This window comes from Mus caroli, unplaced genomic scaffold, assembly GCF_978045245.1.
Source record: "Mus caroli unplaced genomic scaffold, Mus_caroli_1 scaffold_1, whole genome shotgun sequence".
In the NCBI taxonomy this organism is placed as follows: domain Eukaryota; kingdom Metazoa; phylum Chordata; class Mammalia; order Rodentia; family Muridae; genus Mus; species Mus caroli.
This window is the reverse complement of record NW_028227256.1, coordinates 154758603-154771753: the sequence shown is the minus strand read 5'-3', so window position 1 is coordinate 154771753 and position 13151 is coordinate 154758603. Positions and strand designations below refer to the sequence as shown.

The window sequence follows — 13151 nt, the reverse complement described above, 5'->3', positions numbered from 1 at the left end:
CTCGCTTGCATGACAAGTGTTTTAACTTTTGAGCCATCTCCCTAGCTCCACCTAATTTTTATTTTTTCTATTACATTTTTTAGAGACAGGGGAGGGTATGGGTTAGAAAACAACTTTTGGAAATCAAACCCAGACATCAAACTCGTGTTTTGTACAGTGGCATTCCTTTCCTGCATTTTGAAGAACTGCCTGCACTTAGACTGAGACACACTGGTTGTACAGCCAGTCCTGAGTATTGCAATAGATTGTTAACTCACTCACCTCTGGTCTCCAGTTCCTCCACATGCTGTCTAGCCTTCACAGTGTGCCAGAGTGCTTTCTTTACAAAATGAAAACTTGATTGTTACTTGTCATATCTCAGACTTGGCAGCAAGTGCCTTCACCCACTGAGCCTTCTCACCAGCCCACACCTTATCTTCTGAGAGATGATCTGTCACTAAACTTGGATCTTGCTGATTCAGCCAGGGATGTTGGCCACAAGACCCAGGAATCCTCCTGTCTATCCCTCTCTAGTGCAGGGGTTAGGAACACCGGTAGCCAAGCCTGGCATTTTGTATAGATGCTAGGAATCATATCCAGGACCTAAAGCTTTTGTGGTAATCACTTTACCAACTGAGCCATATCCTCAACCCTACAATCTTGAAATTCTTATTACTCGTTTCACTCAGTCTTCAGTTGAGAAAGTCTTCATGTAGCACCAGTTATACATGACCAAATCTTACACATTTTAGTTGGCTTGTACAGATTACTTTGGGATGCAGAAATGGTAACTGTTTGAGTCTTCATCTTTAAATTTTTGTTATTATATGTTCCTCAGTCATACATCTGAATATTTTATTAAGTAAACATTAAAATACATACTCAACTGTATTTAATTCATTTATAGAATCAACACAGTTTAGGCACGACTTTTATAGAAGCCCCAAAGACCTTCTTCAACTTGTAACAGCAACATCCAACTGTCCCTTTTTTCTGTACTTCTGATAGCTCACTTAAATCTGTGCGCGGTATGCATTATCATCCAAGCTATGCAAATTTAAGTGTATGCTGCAGTAGCCTCATTGTTATATGGTAGTTTTGAGTTAATCAGCATTGTGTACATTTTGATTTTTCAAGATTCCGCCATTGGTCTGCTAAATGAAACAATTAAAAAGGATAGAATATAGTAAATAGAAAATCACTTTCTGTGGAAGTGGTTCAAACATAAGGAAGGAAAGAATGACTTCATTCAGTGTATAGTAGGAATGTAGTGCCTTTCAGCTCTTTAGAAATCAAATAAGAAAAAGACAGTAGTAACCAACAGAACTGAAGCTCAAGACCTGGAGATCTGTCCTACTTACCTACATTGTATGCAGCCAGTGAGATCACTCTTACTCAGAGGCATCTGTCTATGAAGATTAGGTGGTTGCAGTGGGGGTTGGGGGGAAACCCTCAACAGATGACATAAAGGGCTTGTGTCATCCTGCCTGTCTGGCTATCACCAATTCATGGAGTACATATTATTAGCAGTTAAGGATTTGTTTCTAGAACAAGCAAAAGAGTGCTAACTTATTTTGGCCAACAACATGGCTCAGTAGGTGGAGGTACTTGTCACCAACCCTAGAGACCTCACTTGGATTTCTGGAACTCAACTATATTTTATTCATTTTATAGAATCAACACAGAGAACCAACTCTCATAAGATGTTCTCTGATTTCACATGTGTACTGTGGTATACACACCAACACTCATACACTTAAATAAATGAATGTAAAAGTCTTTAGTAAAGAAAGAACTGTATGCTGGCCTTTAATTCCAGCACTCCAGAGTCAGGGGCAGGTGGATCTCAGTGAGTTCTAGGACAGCTACAGGGCTATATAGAGACAGCCAGTGAAAAGGAGTGCAGTGGTGGGAGGTCGGGGGAGGGGAGGAAAGGAAGAAAGGAAAGAAAGAACTGTATGTTTTACTATATGATCTTAACCAGTTTGACCAAGAACAAGTTGATTGCCCTCATCTCAAATGTTTCATGTTTTGTTTTGTTTTGTTTGTTGAGACAGGGACTCACATGTAGCCCAGACTAGCCTAAAATTCACTATATAGCCTCAGCAAGCTTTAAACTTGTGGTAACTCTCCTACCTCAGCTATCTTTTCATTGCCTTAACAAGTTGTGCTTAAGAGTATGCATGTGTGTGTGTGTGCACACATATATCCTAAATGATTGTATGAAACTTTGTTTAAACACAGTCGTATTGAGAGAAGTGAAACCTGGAGATACTATCTACCTTGCTGCTAAATAAAACAATCTCATACTTCATAAAAGAGTAATCTCCAAGTGGACTAGAGACCTAAATATAGGGGAGGCAATAGAATCAGGCTATGTATCTGCTAACAGGAAACAGTTGTGTTTCCATTTCTATGTCTATCCCTCATTTGCTCTGTACAAAAACAAACCAAAAAAGACAACAGATACCCTCACAGACATTAGTGGAGAGTGATCATGTTGTTGACATTTTACCCATAGCTTACCCTTATCCAGAAGAGTGATTTTTTTTTTCAGGACATCTTATTTCACACAAGGCACTAGGAATTTTCTTTTTTAAAGTAACTAATAGTCTCCACTCTCCCTCCATCTGTGATACTGTTATTCTTAGAGTGCTGGAAATGAGAGGCAGAAATTTTCAATTAAATTCATCTAGTCCATCTCCCTTGACATTGAAAATTGCCTTTTACATGGTATTAGCTAATGCTTTTTGGGGCTTCCATGATAACCTCTGGGAGACTGTCCAATGGACTAATAGGCTAATAGACCTCACTTTAGGACAGTGTTCTCTCTTTTAGTTTGATCCATTATTTCTCACTATTTCAGGTCTTAAAGCTATCTTGCTTAATATTAATACTTAGAACTTAAGATCAGCTCAAGTCACTGTCAACCATAAGGAAAGCACATGCTTACATGAGAACTGACCTGATTACCAAATTAATAGTCCAAATACCAAACCTTTCCTAGGTTTGGCATTGTTTATTAAATTAGATTTCTCTTAATGATTCAGACTAGTTATTACTAGCATTCTACTCTACAGCTTAGAAGTAATTCATAGTTCCTTAAAAATTGCACAAATATAAAGATGACTTTAATTTGCTTGATCTTATTTGCCTTCTAGTATTGCAATTCAGTAGAGGATATAATATAAAATAAAATAGAAACAGAACTAATTATAGGTCAAAACAGGAAAATATCACTGTAAACAAAAGGTCTTGTATAATCAGGAGAAAGATCTGGTCTACTACAAAAATCAAGAACGATTTTCTGAAACAGAAAGATTAGTATTAATCTAAGTGACATAGGGACACCCATGGAAGCATTGGGGAAAAATTGAATATGAATATCCACCTCACAGTGGCTCCAAGTAGACTAGAGATCCAGATGTAGGAAGATAATAGAAATAGCCCATGTAACTACTGACAACAACAGTGTAACAGCATTCTATAACCTTAGCACAGGGCAAGTATTCCATCATGGATACCAAAAATCCAGAAGCAGTTAAAAAGAATCACTCAAACCCCTGCCAGGCCTCCCCACTCTCTAGGGACCCAAGTCTCTCAAGGGTTAGGCAAGTCTCTCACTGAGGCCAGACCAAGTCGTCCTCTGCTAAATGTGTGAAATATGTGTCCTGGTCCTCAGACCAGCTCCTGTATGCTGCCTGGTTGGTGCCAGTGTCTGAGAGATCTCAGGAGTCGGGTTAGTTGACACTACTGGTCTTCCTATGGGGTGAGCCTCTTCCTCAGCTTGTTCCCGCCTTTCCCTAATTCAACCACAGGGGTCCCCAACTTCAGTCCAATGGTTGGGTATAAGTATCTTCATCTGTCTCAGTCAGATGCTTGTTGGGCCTCAGAGGACAGCCATGGCAGTCTCCTGTCTGTAAGCACATCTGGGCATCAGTAATAATGTCAGGCCTTGGAGCCTCCCTTTGTGATGGATCCCAAGTTGGGCCAGTAACCAGACTGTCTTTCCCTCAGACTTTTCTCCCTTTTTGTCCCTGCAGTCCTTTTAGACAGGAACAATTCCGGGTCAGAATTTTTGACCGTGGCAACCTCATGCCTCCACTTGATGCCCTGTCTTTCTACTGGAGGTGGGCTCTCTTCACTGTTGGGCATTTTATCTAAATTTTATCCCTTTGAGTCCTGAGAGTCTCTCACCTTCCAAGTCTCTGGTACTTTCTAGAGGGACCCTCCCCACCTACCAACCCCAAGGCTGCAAATTTCCAATCACTCTGCTCGCCCTCAGGGCTTTTTTACAGTCTGCCCCCACCCCCTTGCCTGGCCATAGTCCCTTTCCCTTTCCCTTTCCCTTTCCCTTTCCCTTTCCCTTTCCCTTTCCCTTTCCCTTTCCCTTTCCCTTTCCCTTTCCCTTTCCCTTTCCCTTTCCCTTTCCCTTTCCCTTTCCCTTTCCCTTTCCCTTTCCCTTTCCCTTTCCCTTTCCCTTTCCCTTTCCCTTTCCCTTTCCCTTTCCCTTTCCCTTTCCCTTTCCCTTTCCCTTTCCCTTTCCCTTTCCCTTTCCCTTTCCCCTTCCCTCTCCCACCCAGGTCTCTACCTCCCTCTGTCTTCCATGGTTATTTTCTTCTCCCTCTCAAGTGGTATTGAAGCATCCTCACTTGGGCCCTTCTGCTTGTTTACCTTCTTAAATTCTGTGGATTATATCCTAGGTATTCTGTCCATTTTTGGCTAATATCCACTTATTAGTGAATACATACCATGATGTCCTTTTGAGCCTGAGTTACCTCACTCAGGATGATATTTTCTACTTCCATCCATTTTCCTGTAAAACTCATGATGTCCTCATTCTTAAAAGCTGAATAGTACTCCATTGTGTAAATGAACCACATTTTCTCTATCCATTCTTCTGTTGTGGGACATCTGGGTTGTTTCCAGCTTCTGGCTATTACAAATAAGGCTGCTATGAGCATACTGTAGCACAAGTCCCTGTGGTATGGTGGGGCATCTTTTGGGTATATGCCCAAGAGTAGTATAGTTGGGTCTTCAGGTAGATCTTTTTCCAGTTTTCTGAGGAACTTCCAGATTGATTTCCAGAGTGGTTGTACCAGTTTGCAATCCCACAAGCAATGGAGGAATGTTCCTTTTTCTAGACATCCTTGCCAACATATGCTGCCACCTAAGTTTTTGATATTAGCCATTCTGATTGGTATAAGATAGAATCTCAGGGTCATCTTAATTTACATTTCCTTTATCACTAAAATCTTTGAGCATTTCTTAAGTGCTTCTTGGCCATTCAAGATTCCTCTATTGTGAATTTTCTGTTTAGCTGTATATCCCATTTTCTGATTGGGTTGTTTGGGTTTTTGGAGGTTAGCTTCTTGAGTTCTTTATATACTCTGAATATTAGCTCTCTATCAGATTTGGGGTTAGTGAAGTTTTTTTAAAGATTTATTTATTACTATGCATAACTACACTGTAGCTGTCTTCAGACGCACTAGAAGTGGGCCTCAGATCTCATTATGGGTATTTGTGAGCTACCATGTGGTTGCTGGGACTTGAACTCAGGACCTTTGGAAGAACAGTCAGTGCTCTTACTGGCTGAGCCATCTTATCTGGCCAGCCCCTAGTGAAGATTTTTTCCCCCTAATCTGTAGGTTGCCGATTTGTCCTAATAACTGTGTCCTTTACCTTACAGAAGCTTTTCAGTTTCATGAGGTCCCATTTATCAATTCTTGATCTTAGTGCCTAAGCCTTTGGAGTTCTTTTTAGGAAACTTCTCCTCATGACTATGAGTTCATGGCTCTTTCCCACTTTCTCTTCTATTAGATTCAGTGTATCTGGTTTTATGTCGAGGTCCTTGATCTACTTGGACTTGAGCTTTGTGCAAGGTGAGAAATATAAATCTATTTTCATTTTTCTACATACATACTGCCAGTTATACAAGAACAATTTATTGAAGATGCTTTCTTTTTTTCTATTGTATATTTTTGGCTTCTTTGTCAAGTGTCCATAAGTGTGTGGGTTTATATCTGGGTCTTCAATTCTATTCAATTTTGATGGGGATTGCATTGAATCTATAGATTGCTTTTGGTAAAATGACCGTTTTTGCTATGTTAATCCTACCAATCCATGAGCATGGGAGATCTCTCCATTTTCTAAGGTCTTCTTTGATTTCTTTCTTGAGAGACTTGAAGTTCTTGTCATACAGATAGTTTGCTTGTTTGGTTAAAGTTACACCAAGATATTTTATATTATTTGTGACTATAGTGAAGGATGTCATTTCCATAGTTTCTTTCTCAGCCTGTTTATCATTTGTATAAAGGAAGGCTACTGATTAGTTTGAGTTAATTTTATATCCAACTACTTTGCTGAAGTTGTTTATTAGCTGTAGAAGTTGTCTGGTAAAACTTTTGAGGTCGCTTATGTACACTGTGGTATCATCTGCAAATACCTTGACGACTTCTTTGTATCCCCTTGATCTCCTTTTGTTGTCTTATTGCTCTAGCTAGAACTTCGAGCACTATATTGAATAGATACAGGGAGAGGGGCATCCTTGTCTTATCCTTGATTTTAGTGGGATTGCTTCAAGTATCTTTCCATTTAATTTGATATTGGCTGTTGGCTTGCTTTATATTGCTTTTATTATATTTAGGTATGGGCCTTGAATTCCTGATCTCTCCAATACTTTTAACATGAAGGGGTGTTGTATTTTGTCAAATGTTTTTTTCAGGATCTAATGAGATGATCATGTGATTTTTTTTCCTTTGAGTTTGTTTATATCATAGATTACATTAATGGATTTTTGTATATTGAACCAACCTTGCATCCCTGGCACGAAGCCTGCTTGATCATGGTGGATGATTGTTTTAATATATGTTCTTGAATTTAGTTTGCTAGAATTTTATTGAGTATTTTTGCATCAATATTCATAAGCGAAATTGGTCTGAAGTTCTCTTTCTGTGTTGGGTCTTTGTGTGATTTAGATATGAGAGTAACAGGGGCTTCATAGAATGAATTGAGGACAGTTGGTATTAGCTCTTCTTTGAAGATCTATTAGCATTGTACTAAAGCCATCTGGCCCTGGGCTTTCTTTTTTTTGGGGGGGGGGGGGGCGTGTGTTGGGAGGTTTTTAATGACTTCTGTTTCCTTAAGGGATATGGAACTGTTTTGATAGGAACTGTTTAGATAGTTTACCTGCTCTTGATTTAACTTTAGTAAGTGGTATCTGTATGGAAAATAGTCTGTTTCATCTAGATTTTCCAGTTTTGTTGAGTATATGCTTTTGTAGTAGGATCTGATATTTTGTTTTGTTTTTTAATTTCCTCAGTTTCTGTTGTTACGTCTCCCTTTTCATTCTGATTTTGTTAATTTGGGTATTATCTTTGTGCCCTTTAGTTAGTTTGGCTAAGGGTTTATCCATCTTGTTGATTTTTCTCAAATAACCAGCTTTTCTGTTTGTTGATTCTCTGTATTGTACTCTCTGTTTCTATTTGGTTGATTTCTGTCTGGAGTTTGAGTTTGACTTTTTCCTGCCTTCTACTCCTCTTGGGTGTGTTTGCTTCTTTCTGCTCTAGGGCTTTGAGGTGGGCTGTTCAGTGGCTAGTATAGGATCTCTCTGATTTCTTTACCGGAGCATTTAGTGCTATGAATTTTCCTCTTAGCACTGCTTTCATTGTGTTCCATAATTTTGGATATGCTGTGTCATCCTTTTCATTGAATTCCAGGAAATCTTGTTTCTTTCTTTATTTCTTCCGTGACTAAGTTGTCACTGAGTAGAGAGTAGTTCAGTTTCCATAGGTATGTGGGGTTTTTGTTACTGACTTCTAGTCTTAGTCTGTGGTGATCTGGTTGGATGCATGGTATTATTTCAATCTTCTTGTATCTGTTGAGGCTTGTTTTATGACAGTTTTGGAGAATGTACTATGAGGTACTGAGAAGAAGGTATATTCTTTTGTTTTGGGGTGAAATGTTCTATATATATGTTAAATCCATTTAGTTCATAACATCTATTAGTTTTACTGTGTCTCTGTTTAATTTCTGTTTTAATGACCTGTCTATTGGTGAGAGTAGGGAGTTGAAGTTTCCCACTATTATTGTGTGTGGCTCAATGTGTGCTTTGAGCTTTAGTAAAGTTTCTTTTATGAATGTGGGTGCCCTTGCATTTGGGGCACAGATGTTCACAATTGAGACTTTCTCTTGGTAGATTTTTCCTTTGATGAATATGAAGTGTCCTTCCCCATCTCACTTGATAACTTTTGGTTGAAAGTCTATTTTATTGGATATCAAAATGGCAACCCCCGATTGTTTCTTAGGACCATTTGCTTGGAAGACTTTTTTCCAGCCTTTTACTCCGAGGTAGTGACTGTCTTTGTCATTGAGGTGTGTTTCTAACATGCAGCAAAATGCTGGATCCTGCTTGCATATCCAGTTTGTTAGTTTATGTCTTTTTATTGGGGAACTGAGTCCGTTGATATTGAGAGATACTAAAGACAGATGATTGTTAGTTTCTGTTTGTTGTTGTAGGTGTACATATATAATATGTATATATTATATGTGTGAGATATATATATGTATATATATGTGTGTGTGTGTGTATATATATATATATATATATATCCATATCCTTTTGATTGTGTTGTGAAATGATTAATTTCTTGTTTTCCGTTTGGTGTAGATACCCCATTGTGTTCGAGTTTTCCTTCTAGAACCCTCTGTAGGGGCTGTACTGGTAGATATTGTTTAAATTTGGTTTTGTCATGGAATATTTTGCTTTCTCCATCTATGATGATTGAGAGTTTTTTCAGGGTATAGTAGCCTGGGCTGGCATTTGTGGTTTCTTAGGGTCTGCATGACATCTGTCCAGGCTCTTCTGACTTTCAGGGTCTCTGTTGAGAAGTCTGGAAGTCTGGAGTAATTTTGATAGTTCTGCCTATATATGTTACTTGGCCTTTATCCCTTACAGCTTTTAATAGTCTTTCCTTTTTTTGTTGGTTTTTTTTTTTTTTTTTTTTTTTTTTTTTTTTTTTTTTTTTTTTGAGGCAGGGTTTCTCTGTATAGCCCTGGCTGTCCTGGAACTTATTCTGTAGACCAGGCTGGCCTCAAACTCAGAAATCTGCCTGGCTCTGCTTCCCAAGTGCTGGGATTAAAGGTGTGCACCTCTTAGTTCTGTGCACTTAGTGTTTTGATTATTATATGATGAGAGGATTTTCTTTTCTGGTCCAATCTACTTGGTGTTCTGTAGGCTTCTTGTACATTTATGGCCATCTCTTTTTTTTTTAGGTTAGGGAAGTTTTCTTCTACGATTTTGTTGAAAAATGTTTTCTGGTCCTTTGAGCTGGGAATCTTTGCTCTCTTCTATTCCTATTATTCTTAGGCTTGGTCTTTTCATTGTGCCCTGAATTTCCTGGATGTTTTGCATTAGGAGTTTTTTCTGCTTTTTATTTTCTTTGACCATTGTTTCAATATCTTCTAAGGTATCTTCTACACCTGATAGTCTCTCTTCTATCTCTTGTATTCTGTTGATGCTTGCATCTGTAGATCCTGACCTCTTTCCAAGGTTTTCCATTTCCAGGGCTGCCTCCATTTGTGATTTTTTTATTGTTTCTACTTCCATTTTTAGGTCTTAGACCACTTTGTTCAATTCCTTCACCTGTTTGATTGTGTCTTCCTGTATTTCTTTAAGGAATTTATTTGTTTCCTCTTTAAGGACTTGTACCTGTTTACTTGAATTTTCCTGTATGTCTTTCAGTTAGTTATTTATATCCTCCTTAAAAGACTCTATTATCTTCATGAGAGAATTTTAGGTCAGCATCATGGTTTTCAGATGTGTTGGGGTATCCAGGGCTTGCAGTGCTGGGAGAACTTGATTCTGACAGTGCCAAAGTATATTGGCTTCTGTTGCTTATGGTCTTGCACTTGCCTCTTGCCATCTGTTAGTCTCTGGTGTTAACTGGCCTGGGTGTGTCTGTCTGGAGCTTGCCTCCTCTATACCTGGGTTGCTGCAGGTTCCTTGGGATACCTGTGGCCCTAGCTGCAGCAGATCGCCTGAGAGGCCTTCAGAATGTGGGGACTTCAGAGGAATCCTCTGCTAGGATCTTTAGGGTTTGTTTAGGCTACTGAGGTCATTTGAATGGGCCCTTTACCTGTTGCCCTGGGCGCAGCAGACATACTAGGAGGCCTTCATACTGTGGAGTCTTCAGACAACCTGATGACCTGCCCTGGCAGGAGGTGCAGGTGGGAAGGGAGGTCTCACAATCTTCTTAAAGAATCAATAAGAGAAGTTCCCTCCTGTCCTGAGGACTTATTAAAAGGTTCAGAGCAGCCAGATGCATGGCTCTCTCTTGTAGGTTATCTGGAGGGTCACAGAAGTTTGTTATGTCTAAAGCAGTTTTCTAGCACTATTGCAGGCTAGAACCATTATCATCAGAACAAGACCACCTGAAGTAGAAATTGTGGTCTCAGCCAGCAGCTGAGAGTAGAATTCCTTTTATAGCCACAGTATGACCACATTTGGTGGAAATGTTCAAAACAGCTAGGTTGCTATAATGACAATATAACTAGCTGTCAGAAAGGAACTTCTAGATTGACAGCCCCCTAGTCAAGGCAATTAGGTGAAAGGAAAAGGAGTCTCTTGGCTGCCATTCATGAGCAGCACTGCATATTCACAGGAAACATTAGAGTAATCATGAAAAATGTTCACATAAAGAACTATCCTGACAGTATTTAACAGTGCTTTACTCTTAGCCAAATACACTAAGGGAGTTCAGGTCATTTGATCTCAGTAATACATATTACAGTGGAGCTGTTGAGCTGACTAAGCATAACAAATTGTTTACATTCCAGCATCCATACGAAAGCTGAGAATCGTCCAGAGCATGCTTGTAAGTTCAGTGTTGAGAAGGAGGGATCAGCATAGCCAAAAAATTGTAAGTTCCAGGTTAAGGAAGAGACCACCTTCAAAGAAATAAGGTGCGGAGTGATAGAGGAAAACACCTAACACATTTCTCTGGCCACGGCACCAGCAAAGGCATATATATATACCCCCACCACACAAGCACACACATACAACATATACACACATACAGGCATAAAACACTAAGAACCTTTCACAGGGTTATTAACATTGCTGGTTTAAGCAGATGGAGGAAAGGCCTATAAAGTAAAGAATGTGGATGTCCTTTACAGGGTAGAAAAAGCAAGGAAGTGATTCTCCCTTAAGGCTTTCAGACACCTTGATTTCAGCCAGGACAGCTCTGACAAAACTGTAAGATGAGTTTGTATTGTTGAAGCCAACACCATCTCTGTGCAATGTAAAGTAGAAAATTAATGTAGTTGAAAAGCTGGTCAAATTCCAATTTATAATTTGGGTTAATGTCTTCAGTGTTAAAGTTTACCATTTTTTATAATTCTATATTTGTATCAATATATTATAGTCAATAGCAACTGAACTCGTGAAATTTCAATTTGTAGCTAGATTTATATGGGACCTATATTAGTTTCTTAGTTTTCATAATTATATTATACTTATCTAAGTTTTAGGGAAGCTGGCTAAAGGAAATTTCTCTGTAGTTTTTCCAATTTTTCTGATGCAATATATTTGAGGGAGAAAAAAAAAAAACACTCCATTATTAAAGCAGAACTCTATGTGGTACATGAAGACTCCTTAGCAAGTGTTCATGGAAGCTTCATTCTTAATAGCCACAAATGGTAACAGCTTTAATACACTGGCCAGTTGACAGATGGATAAATAAATTTGGGCACCATAATTCAGTGAAAAAGAAAGACACAAATCTGATGTATGTAATAATAGATCTCAGAAATGTTATGCTAAGTGCAGGACTGCTTATTGCATGATCCTCTTTATATGGTATTGTAGAAAAAAGATAAAGCTGTTGGCACCAATCGAACTGCAGGTCTCAGGAGCTGCTGCTGAGAGGAAAAGACCCAGTGCAGAGGAGCTGTGGAAAAAACCTTGCTGATGGACATCATCTTTGTCTTAGTTAGATGTACATAGGTCATCAAGGTAGCCACATTAAAACTGAATCCATTTTTATCAATTATACTTTAGGAAACTTATTTTAAAAGAAAAGATATTTTAACATAGGATGCATAAAGAATATATTTTAAAATATAGTACATAAACCTTGATAATTTGATAGAAAATAATCAATAGTCTAATAGCAATGTGTTCTGTCAAATAAAAATGAATCTCTACAGTTTAGAATATCATTATTGATTAAATTATATTGCATATCTTCCAATTTGCACCTCTATGAAATTGTAACATATCAATATATTACTTATAGCAGTTATGGCATCACATATTTTTAATTAAAATAAAATTTTTAATTAAAAATTTATTTTGTGTGCATATGTGTTCAGAAGACAACCTGCAGTAGTCTGTTCTCCTCCCACCTTGTGGGTCTCATAGATACAACGCAGGTCTCAGATTTGATAACAGGCACCTTTACCGACGAAGCCATCTCAACAGCCTGTTTTTATAACTTAGTATATAAATAATATCAACCTGTTAATATTTGTTCCATCTGATTAATAGATATGTGCTTATTGATTTCTGGCTTTATATTTTAAAAAATAATAAAATATTTACTTTGCTTATAAAATAATAATCACACTGAATCTTATGTAAAATATAGATCTCTTGTCTGAGAGTACAGCTCTGTGGTAGAACTCTAGCCTAAAATTCAAAAGGCCCTGGGTTTGATTCCAAACACAGCAAAAGCCAAACAAATAAACAAACAATATAGCTAATTCTCCCCAAGGCGCTGAGATTCTGATTAGTCAGCTCTAGGCTTGGGAAAACAATTTTAGTTTGATATTTGATAGACCTTTTTTCTAGCTCTCTCTCTCTCTCTCTCTCTCTCTCTCTCTCTCTCTCTCTCTCTCTCTCTCTCTGATGCCTAAATTGGGGGAGGGTGATACCAAGATTGAAATTATTTGTTAGTTAACGGTTGGCTTCAGGGGACAGTGAATGACCTAATATTTACAAAATAAATGCCTCACTGTGGGCTTAATCCCCTAGTAATTGTTATGATAAAATCACAGTAAAGCTAGTTTTTGTGATAGTTTTTATTACTTATGTTTTGTTTTTCAAGACAGGGTTTCTCTATATAGTCCTGACTGTCCTGGAACTCTCTGTAAACCAGGCTGCCCTCAAA

At 38.4% G+C, this 13151-nt stretch overlaps 1 protein-coding gene and 1 long non-coding RNA gene across 10 annotated transcripts in view; one reads left to right on the top strand and one right to left on the bottom strand.

Moving 5' to 3' along the window:
- Positions 1 to 13151, top strand: part of Rasal2 (RAS protein activator like 2) — a 268302-nt gene that overhangs the window by 182864 nt on the left and 72287 nt on the right. The gene's annotated exons all lie outside the window — the stretch shown is intronic.
- LOC147006177 (uncharacterized) overlaps positions 1 to 13151 on the bottom strand; it is a 143909-nt gene that overhangs the window by 104918 nt on the left and 25840 nt on the right. The gene's annotated exons all lie outside the window — the stretch shown is intronic.